Below are 11,053 nucleotides of genomic sequence, written 5' to 3' on the forward strand. Positions count from 1 at the left end.
AGGAAAAGAGTGGATGAATCAATTAATGGAGAGAGTTACCTTGAGAAGAAGGTCATGTGTTCTTGGCTAGGAAAAGTACATGTGACTCTTATTTTATAACCTTCAAAAGATAATTTTGGTCTGTGGATACAGGATGATTATTTGCTGAAAATTGAAGTTAAAAAAATCTTACATGGAAATAGTTTATTTGCAATTCAAGGTATTTGTGTGCATGTAAGCATCTGTATATTCTTACTGTGTTCTTGCTAAATTAATTTTTATACATGGGGTTATGACTGCATATTTTGGCACCTGAGTACTCCTCCCCCCGCCTTTCCAAGCTTACTCCAGCCAGTGACTTTCTTTTTCTGTCTATCCCACTTCCTTTCTCTGGCTCCTTCCAGCTGCCATCGTGTCCTGCTCACCCCACTCTTAGTGACTTACATCTCCTTTTCCTGGTGGTAGCAACAGCCTTAGATCAGATCTACATATATTCCCCCTTATTTGGCCCACTTTTATGTGTCTTTGCTATGCCTTTAGGTGGAAAGGAACAAGAATTTTGTTTGTCAGAAATATTTTTTGACTATTGATGCAAGGACTGAGCTGGATAGAAACAAAGAAAAGTAGTTGAGGAATAAGGAACCAGCAGTTTGGACACATGAAGCAGTCCATACTGCCCTTTGCTCTGATGTACCAGCTTTGGAGGGCTCCAAACAATTATCATATGCTTGTATTTTGGTGTTACAAAGTTAGTCTCCAGCAGAACTTCACAAACATGGCTGTATGCAGCATTTTGCTGCAGTGATTGGAGAAAACTCACACCTAAACCAGAAAGTGCTCTTGCACATGTACACAGGCAATTTCTTGTTCTTTCTCCCTCTCTGTATTGGTGTCTTGTCCACTATTTCCTGGTTGCTGTATTTGGGATCACGACCTGTGGACTTTGCCAACTGTTTATTTTTTTTGCTCACTGGGTTTCGACCCTGTAGATCCATACCTTTGCCTAATGTTTCCATTTGTGACTAGCTCCAAAGCAAAGCTCAGTCATGGAAAGCTGAGAAACCTGTGTCAGCTTGAGGTTGTTTAAATTAGATTTCAAGAACTTCTTGGCAACTTTCGATGTTTCTTTTTTTCTACATTTTTTTTAGCCTTAGGCCTGAATGTGCTGGGGTTTCTAGCTGGGTTTCCTAGGAAATATTTTTGCTGGGGTGGAGGTGAGGGGCTGGGTATCTTTGATTTACTGCTGTCTGTTCACAGCCCATTTTATGAAGTTTTGGAGAGGGCATATTTTCCTTCCATTTGTTCAGCATTTGAGCCATGTACTGTTTACTGCCTGCCCTCTTGAGTCACATTGCTTTTCCCCAGACTGCACATCACCAAACACCAATCAATTTATGTTTGGCTGTGACAGAAGACAAGCAGGAACTACAATTGCTTTCAGCTCCTTACATGCTGCAAGTCACAAAATGATAGATTCATTTTTCCAGCCTTCTGGATCTTGATTCATTCACTACATTAGAGATTCTTGGTTGTTCTTTTGAGTATGCCAGAATCCTCCCTTGACTACTGAGCTCACATTTCAGGTACTATTATGTCTTCATAACGTAGCTCCTTCCTCATCCTGTAGGTTCCAAACTCACTCATTCCCTAAGTCTGTATTATCAGACATCCGTAATGATGCTAGGTGGGCAGTTTTGGGGACCCCAGCTCCTTAAGGGGAGGATTCACAAACAGGATCTCCTCCCCCTGTCCCCTTCCCCACAGGTGCTGGATTTTAGAGCACTGAAATGACCACATGGATGATAACTTTTTGTGAAGTTCAGATACTCTCTTGTACACAATATATTTACCTCATGTCCCACCAATTCGAAGGATTTTAACCTACTCTTCCCTGTTAATTGGGTTGAGTGAAATGTTTGGAATGATTTTTTTTCTTTACTGTGTCACAAAAGAACACCAGATGCCACAATCACAACCTTCCGTGAACAAAGATAAAATCAGTTCACCACAGATGTTGGCTATGAATGCAGAGTGGAGCAAACCTTCGTTGCTCGTTACTTGTTTACTGCTGTGCCTGCTCTGACCCCAGCATGAGCTCTCCACCCTGCTGAGATCCCAGGGAACTGATGTACGGCAAGTGGCATAACCTGTACGTACTTATTCTGCCCTCTGGGAACTAATAACTAATGACACTGCTTTAGTTAGCAACCTTTTGCAGACTGACTACTCTTTTTTACATAAACATCTCCCAGATATAATCCTTTCTGTGTTACACATAAGTTCCATCAGCTCCCTGCTTACCTGTAGCTTTTTGCAATGTTAGCATCACCAAATGTTTTTTCTGTAGTGCAGTAACACACGAAGTAACACATCTTAAACAAAACAAGGTCCATCTGGTGTAATGCTTTATCACTCATCATGGCTTCAGATCTTTGCTCTGGGAAAACATCTGCAGTTCTGGAAATGGATAGTTAGGTTATTTCTGTCCCGCTAACTGGAAGAGGGCTGGAGTTACAAGGCACTGAGTGGCATACAGCCTTGAAGCTTAAGCCAGCTTCCCTCTTAAGCAGAAGATCCTACCGACTTGCAACCCACTAAGTTGTGTTTTTATCACATGAAACTGAGCATATGTGCTGCATGCCCCAGAGCTTGACAGAGAGGCCTCCTCCAAGCAGGTCAAACAGGACCAGAAAGAGAGCTAAAATAAACCCATGTGGGCAGCAAAGGTCCAGGACTAAGCTTCTGCCTTTTTCTTTTTGATCCATTACTGTCAATAGAGAGTAATAAATTAGGGAATAATCTGGTAGCAGAAAACATTTTTATTTTGTTTACTATTCCCTGAAAGCAGCTGTTGAATTTACGACCTATTGTCACCTATAAATGTATAATTGGATTACTACTTATGTGAGTCTGCATTTTCTCTCAAATCTAACAGTCCTATTACACCATTATGAATAAAAAGAGATAATTTAATTTAAAACTCATTAGTCTTATATATAAAAAGTAGTATTATGATTAGTATCAAAGTGTGTTGGACTTCAGTCCAGTATTCTGCTGCCTGTGGGTTAGTAGCTATTTATTCTATTCTTGCTTTGTTATCTGGCTATTTTTTTTCAATTTGTCTGAAAATCACATTAAAAAAACATTTTCCCCAAAAATATGAGCCAGATATAAATGTCTCATGATTTATTCGAAAATATCCAAACAAATTTCCTCAATTTTGCTCTTGTCCTCTGATATATGCCATCTGCACACTTGCAGAATTTTGCTGATGTGTGAGATTGTGAAACAAAGAAGCTCACATAAAAAAGCTAATTGAGAAATCTATTGGCCCAGCTGCTCTGTGAGACTTGCTGAATGTGAAAAATTCCTCCCAAATATGTAAATTTATTGTTACAATTCATTCAGTTTTATTAATCTTTGTTAATATTGTACTGGTAAGAAAGGGCTTAGCTTCCCACTTTGAAATGAATGGATGTTTTCATGCTGACACCAATAAGATTATTATAAATAGTTTTATATGATACAGTTTCTTTCTAAGCCCTTTTCAGGAGGTAGCTATTTTAATACATCACAGAATCACAGAATATGTTGAGTTGGAAAGGTTCCACAAGAATCATCAAATCCAACTCTTAGCCCTTCACAGGAACATCCCCAAGAATCACACCATGTGCCTGAGATTATTGTCCGAATGCTTCTTGAACTCTGTCAGGCTTGGTGCTGTGATCACTTCCCTGGGGAGCCTGTTCCAGTGCTCAGCCACTCTCTGGATGAAGAACCTTTTTCTAATATCCAGCCTAAACCTTCCCTGGCTCAACTTCAGGCCATTCCCTCGGATCCTGTCACTGGTCACCACAGAGAAGAGATCAGTGCCTGCCCCTCCTCTTCCCCTCATGAGAAAGTTGTAACTGCAATGAGGTCTCTGCTCAGTCTCCTCTTCTCCAAGCTGAACAGACCAAGTGCCCTCAGATGCTCCTCATATGACTTCCCCTCAAGGCCCTTCACCATCTTCATTGCCCTCATTTGGATACTCTCTAGCAGCCTAATATCTTTCTTATATTTTGGTGACCAAAACTGTACACAATATTCAAGGTGAGTTTATATGATGGTATTTGTCACTCTGTGCAGTATAGAGGGATTTAAAACAAAGCAACAATGCAAATAGCGTTTCTTCTACATATATCCACAAGTTTTATCTATTTCAAATATAGCATATGCAGTCTACATGTAACTGAGAATAACATAGTCCTGGGAGTAATACTTGCTCATTGGTGACATATTTTTGTATTTCCTGTGAGATCTGTCATGAATAAATATTATAACATGTTTGGGCATTTTTGTGCCTATGTAAAAGGATGATACCAAGTGACTTTGACAGCATCAACAACAAATGAATAGGTGATGGAAATGCTGTCTTTGCTCACCAAATATCCAGGATGACCCATCTTTTGTGAGCATCCCAGCCAGGAACAGGCCAGGAACAGGAACAAGGGCTTATAGTTGCCCCATCCTAAGTTTTGAGGCCATAATCTGGTGAAGGAGAAGAGATACGGCACACCTAACTTCCAAGGTGCTTGTGGAATGTCTGTAAACTGAGATGCAAGCAGAAATTCTGCCTTAAGAGTATGGAGGCTTTTGTTTTACTTTTGTTGTTTTTTCCAGGTATTGATAATGCTTATAAAACTGAAAGGTGGCCAGCAGAGGAGGGTCCAGTCAGCATCTGCTGTCCTCCTTTTGCAAGCCAAATGCCCAGGAGCACAGATGGCCTTTATGATCATTATGGGCTGGAGACACATTCAATGAAAAGTAATTTAAGTTCTTACAGAAAAAGTATATGAATGTGGGTTTGTTCCCAACACGAGACAGTCTGAATCAACAATGGGAATGGGCTGGTTACCAAAGAGTCTGCTGGAGCAAGTTCCCGCTGCCAGGCCAGGATCTCCTCTCCCTCTTGGCCATTAGAGGGAGGAAAAAATAACAGACTATAAGAGCCACTAAAATAAGGACCAACACCAAGAATGTACCATGGGTTTAATACCAGCTCCTCCTCTCGAAGTAATTATAGTTGATGTTGCCCAACGGTTACTGATCAACTGTCTTTCATCGTGGTCTTTTGTTTGGAGTCAGTAGTTTGGGTTGAACATCAAGACCAGCACACGCCGGTCGGCTTCTCACGGAGAGTAAAATAGGACTGAAGGTGACAGGGAGTGTCATGCTGCTTCAGCCATGAAACAGGCAACTGAGTTTGGGCTAGACCAAAACCCTTCCTAAGTATTTGTTTCACATTATATAACCTTTACCCAAAAGTTCACGACAGCACTAATTTTAAAGTGAGAAAAGTCCAGGCTAAACGAAATACTGGTATTTCTCATACTATCAACTCCGGTGTACTCGGAAATGTGGTATTTGCTAAAAATATATTGGTAAACTCGGAAGTTTTCTTTGAATTTCATGATGTGACCTAGATTTAGGTGGTGCAAATAACCCTTGCAATACCGTTCTCACCTAACCCATTTCTATATTTGTGCAAAGTATATGACATATTACCATGACTCCCCCATACTTGTGTTTGTAGGGAAATTATTTTTTGTTAAGGGAAAAATTAACTCAGTATGTGCCTCTGAAGGCTCAAGTTCTGCATCATTCCTAAATTTCAGTGCTGCATGTTTTGGTATTTTCTTCTGCTGTGGAAGTGAGCTGTTTGTTAAAAGTCTGGCTCATTGCTCCCAAGCCATTGATGTGATGGATGTGATCGATCATGTGCAGTTTCAACATAGGGGAACCTCCATTTTAATTACAGCAGTGCTACCTTAGTTATACAACACAACCTTTTCTCTCTAATATTATTCCTCTTCTTGTTCATCAATTTGTATGTGACAATGAGCAGTGCTGTCAGTTATTTACAGTGTTTAAGGCAGAATCTTATTTAATGCAGTGAAAAGTTTGGAAAAGTAGTGGAAGACCACATGGAGATCTCTGCAAGTGAGGACAAACTCCTTAATGTTTTGATGGCTTTGCTAGAACTGTGACATGCTCTGCTAGAATCAGAGCATTTAAGAGAAAAACTGTTTACAGAAAAGCTGCCAGACCATTTATTTCTATGTAGAAAGACCTACCCTCACCATCTATCTTTGCTTTTAAGGGTGCAAATTTTTCTATTTTGCACGTGTTCAGAACCGCCCCCATTTGAGCAATGCCTCCTAATCCAGGTAGAGATGTAAAGAGAAAGCACACCAATGCGCTCTGCCCTGGAGGAAATAAGCCAACTGCTGTGCTAACATCAAAGCCACAAATAAGTCCAGGCTTTCTATAAAACAGTGTATTTGCCCAGTGTTTAGAGGTGCTCAAACATCCAGCCGTGAAGTAGGGAGACCAGAAAAGCAAGGAATGTTTTCCTCCCTAATTGCATAGTTTGTGTGAGAAGGAAGAAACTGGCAGCTGTGCTCTCCCCACCATGTTTCTCCCAGGTTGTTCCCATGTCAGCAGTGCCAGTCATTCATTCTGCCCAAACTTCTCAACCACTGGGCTACCCAGCTGTGTCTTCAGTAGTGAAGTGGTCTTAAACTGTGACCTTCAGATGACCATCCTTTGCAGGGATCTACAGAAGAACCCTCAGGCCTTTTTTTATCATTGGGGCTGGGTAGCAAAATGTTTTTGAAGACCTGAATCTTGGACATCAAATACCTCTAAATTGTTTTTTGTCCTGAGCTTTCTAAATTAGGCTATACCATTAATTTTCAGGGGCCAGATTAAAAGGAACAATGATTCAAAGAGACAGTTCAGCTGACTTTTTATGAAGTAAAGATTTCCAGATTTTACAACGAGTTCAATGGGTGCAGGCTACCTGTAAAACTAGGTCACATCTTCAAGCTGTAACTTTAACTAGGTCATACTTTCTGACTAGTGAAGAGGGGGAGTATGAGTTTCAAAAGCTTGTAAATTATCATTTCCTGGAAAAGACCCAATGTGATTAAGTGCTATCCAAAAAATCAACCAAGCCAGCCTGACACATAAGAGTAAGTTCATAAAACATCACTTTATCTTTCTCCGCTTCATGAAGATGGAAATGTATTTCCTTCTCAAAATAATTGGTGGTGCAAACACTGATGCTGCTTGTGGTTTGAGCTGCTTGTGAGTAATTTAAAGTTTTGTGAGCAATTTAAAGTTTTGTGAGCAGGAACATTCAAAGCAGACTTTTCTGGGTCCATTCCTATAAATTGCATAAGTAAGGGGAAGGTTTGCTTTTCCAAGCTTGAAAGTCATCTGGGTTTGCAAAAGTCAGAGAAGAAATTTAGAACTTCGCTTTCTAAATTCATCAACAAAACATTTTAACATTATTCATCCTCACAATACCATGCAAAGTAGGTAGCTCTTGGAAATTATACATCAAAAACTAGGATACCTGGTGGGTTCTTTAGACTCAGTAGTGGGAGAATCAGCCTCAGAGACTCACCACATCTGTGGAATCGATTGACCAAAACTAACTCGTCCAACAATTTGAAATATCTGTGCTGATTCTTGCAAGCATTGATTTCTGTGTAACAAAGTGTTGCTATCTGCAGATTCTTTACATTCCCAATGAGTCCTAACTCAGTGTCATAGCAAACGGTAACTGGGACATTATTTAGCATCATAAATAATGCGGTTGGCAAAAAGTGTCTGAATACAGAATAACTACTGCAATGAATGATCTAGCTGAGATTTTTGAAGCTGAACTCAAGGGTTTAGCAACTAATTTTGCTGACAGCTGAGCACTGACATTCTTCCACTGTCCCAGAAAAACCCAGGTTATGCATTTCTTCTCTGAATCGTCCTGTCTGGTGTGTGGAAAGAGAAGTGTCCAGACTATTGTCTGCAAAGAAGGATGAACAATCCTGGGATGGCTGTTAGGGAGAGATAAAACAGGGCCACATTTTCCCCAAATAGTACCTTCCCTCCAGCCCCAGCCTGGTGGGGTGAGACCCCTCTTGAGTCTAAATCCTCTCTGACTTGCATGACAACACATGTCTTTCAGTATCCTGGGGAAACCCTGTGGCCAGCAGACTTGAGAAGGCATGCCCAGGGCTTTTGCTCTCCCTATGTTGTTCATTTTCTCTCCCTATGTTGACTGTCTACTTGCTCACATCCTACTCCTTGCAGCATCTCTGCCACCCTATTGTTTCACCTCTGCTCAGCTCAAGGTCCTCCTTTTCTGTATACCCTGTCCCTCTTCCTCTTTCTTAACTTGTTTTTTGGTTTGCGTCTGCTGTGAGTTCTACATGCCTCCACCAACGCCCATTTTGGGTACAGGGTTTAAGGACTGCTTCCTTGTGTCTGTATAGCCGCTGAATCCTTCAGCTTCACTGTAATAATTGTGATTAAAACTAATCTGTGTTTTACATGGAGCTGAAATAACTTGTCCCAGTGGGTCAGTCGATAAGACAAATGAGGGTTTTTTGACTTCTGTATCTATGCACTAAAAAGCTTCTCCTCTTTGCAGCACAGACAGGACAGCACACATCCCTCCAAGGGAGGTGGGGGTCATTCATCTTCTCCTTCTCTTCTTCGGAATTAGTGCACTGGCTTAAAGGACTAAGAACATGTGTCCTCTCAGGGTCCTTCTATCTCTAAGGTTTAGGAGTTGTTAACCCTATTTCCTCCAGTGAATCTTCCTGGGAAGACCTTTTCTCCTTCTGTTGTTTTGTCTCTAAAATCTAAATACTCTAAGATCCAAGCAGAATTTTATTTCCTATCAATCTCCTCCTCATGCCAAAACACCCAAGTTCCCCAAATGAGATGTACCATAAAGGGACCAGATTTAGGGATCTTTTTTTGCACGGTGCGTTAGCAGTTGCTTCTTAGCAAGCAAGGGGTAGATATTGAGATATTTGTGTTATCTGATTTGGCCTCAATTGCAGAACCAAAGGAAGTATACGCATTAACCAGGATCTATGCTGCTTATCGTACCCTGAGCCATCATCCACAGCACTAAAACTGCACGAGAAATCAGCCATTGGCAGACTGGAGTCGTATAACACAGCAAGGCAGCTGCACTACCTAGAATTTCCTCTTCATTTGAAATACATAATAAAAATCTGAAGCAGGAAATGGGTTATCTGGTAAAATTTCAAATGATGCTGTTATCTGATATAACCTCAGCACATGCTGGAATTCATCGCCTGCCTTCCCGTCCTTGAAAATTCAGTTGTATTGAGCTGTTATTAATTTAATTTCTCCTAGTAAAGGTGCAGACATTCACACTCTGCTCTACTTTGTTATCTGTGGGTTATTTCTCCAAAATGTTACTTTCAGTTAGAAGCTGAAAGTCACAAAGTGTCAATGCAAAGTAGGCAGTGGGTTTATGATGAAATACGTATATATACATGTGTGTCCTCAAATATTTTCTAGATATGCATTCACAAATGGAAATTTTCACTTCTGAACTAACTGTTAATTTTGTTTCCTTGGAACCTGAGCAGCATGAATGGGTCCAAGAAAGTTCTTGTGCTGGCTGATAAAACACATCCCTTAATAAATGTTTAAACACTATAGATGTCAGAGTAACAACTGCTGTTAACTGACTAAATAAAATGGACTGCCATCAGAAGGGCACAATGATCCTTAGCCTTTCAAGTGCCAGTGAAGATTAGTTTCTGAGCTGTTTTTAAATCCCGCGTAAAGGCATAAACAAGACCAGAAGATGTAAGAATTGACGTACCTGGAGAGATAAATAGGCTTTGTGCTGTCCATCTAAAAGGGGGTGAATTTTAACACGAATCAGAGTAAAGAGATATGATGGCAGCTTAGTATTGGAGCCACCTCAGTTTCAGCCATCTAAATGAGGCCTTAAGTCCTGAAAAAGCCTGAATTACCAAATCTACTGTAAAAGAGGAGGTGGAAAGGTGGGAAGATGCTCCTTGTGAAGGTGTCCATCTCATTGGTTCATGGAGGCTCCACAGACCAAAGTTTTAGACACTTCCAGGAGAGTTGTTTATCCCACCATAGCTGTCCAGATAGACCTATTTGTTCCTGGTGAGTACAGCTTTCGGTATCACTGGCAAATCCCAGATTTCTGGGGTCACCCCACAGAAGCCTTCCAGGACAGCTAAATGGTTCCCTGAGCAGGTGGATTAGTTGTCAAGAGTAGGGAAAAACAGGCTACTTCTGAACTCCCAGAAGATGAGAGCCCAGAGGGAGACATCACCTTTTCCAGTGTCCAAAGGAATAAGGAGGGCTCAGAAGATGCTGTAAGATCCCCCTGGTCAGTAGGCATATCTTGGAATGGTCTGAAGCAAGGTCTTGGTCTGTGCCAAAGGGTGTAGCTGTGCTACTAAGTAAAAGAGAAGCAGGAAGATAGTTTGAGCACAGGCTCCCACACTATGTGCTGCATAGCTGTGGCCTGCTCTTTTCTGCTGCAGCCCTGCTCTGCACAGGGCATAGCTCTCTGCAGGATGGCCTGGAGCCCACCTGTGGGCTTGGCCTCTGACTCATTCCTGGTCTTCTTCTGCAGCAGGGTAAATGTGGCCTGAAGGACTCAGCAGAAGCAGCTTGTGATCATCCTGGCCTGTAGACTGATGGTTCCTCAGAAGGAAAGCCTTTGCATTTTAAAGATCCCAAACCAACAAAGCATATGAGGAACTTAGCCTTCCTTGCTGGATATGTAAATGAGGGGGATGAGCAGACTGGAAAACAAAGGGGATGGAAGTGGCCTTTACTTCCCCCTTGGCAGGCTTTGGTTGATTTGACTTTTTGCCACTGTGAAACACAGCTGATAGAGCTTTCCAAGTCAGCAGCTGGGCGGCTGTCTGCACCATTTGCTTGACAGAAAATCAAAACATTTTTTGAGCAAAATTGAAAATTTTCTCATGCAAAATTGCCTTTTTTTGTGAGGACAGTGTTATTTTTCCACTAAAATAATTTGAGCCATCTCTGTTCTATGGGTGCAAGGCTGAGATAATAAAATGCGAAGCAACGACTCTGTATGTGGTGAATCTCTGAAGGATGTAGAAGTCCAGAGAGTCATGACCATGAAAGATATTTCACTCCTTTTCACCTTTCACACCAGTTTCAACCATATTTCCTCTGTCGTGTTATC

Source organism: Neopelma chrysocephalum, unplaced genomic scaffold, assembly GCF_003984885.1.
Source record: "Neopelma chrysocephalum unplaced genomic scaffold, ASM398488v2 Primary Assembly neopelma1_25, whole genome shotgun sequence".
NCBI classification, from domain to species: domain Eukaryota; kingdom Metazoa; phylum Chordata; class Aves; order Passeriformes; family Pipridae; genus Neopelma; species Neopelma chrysocephalum.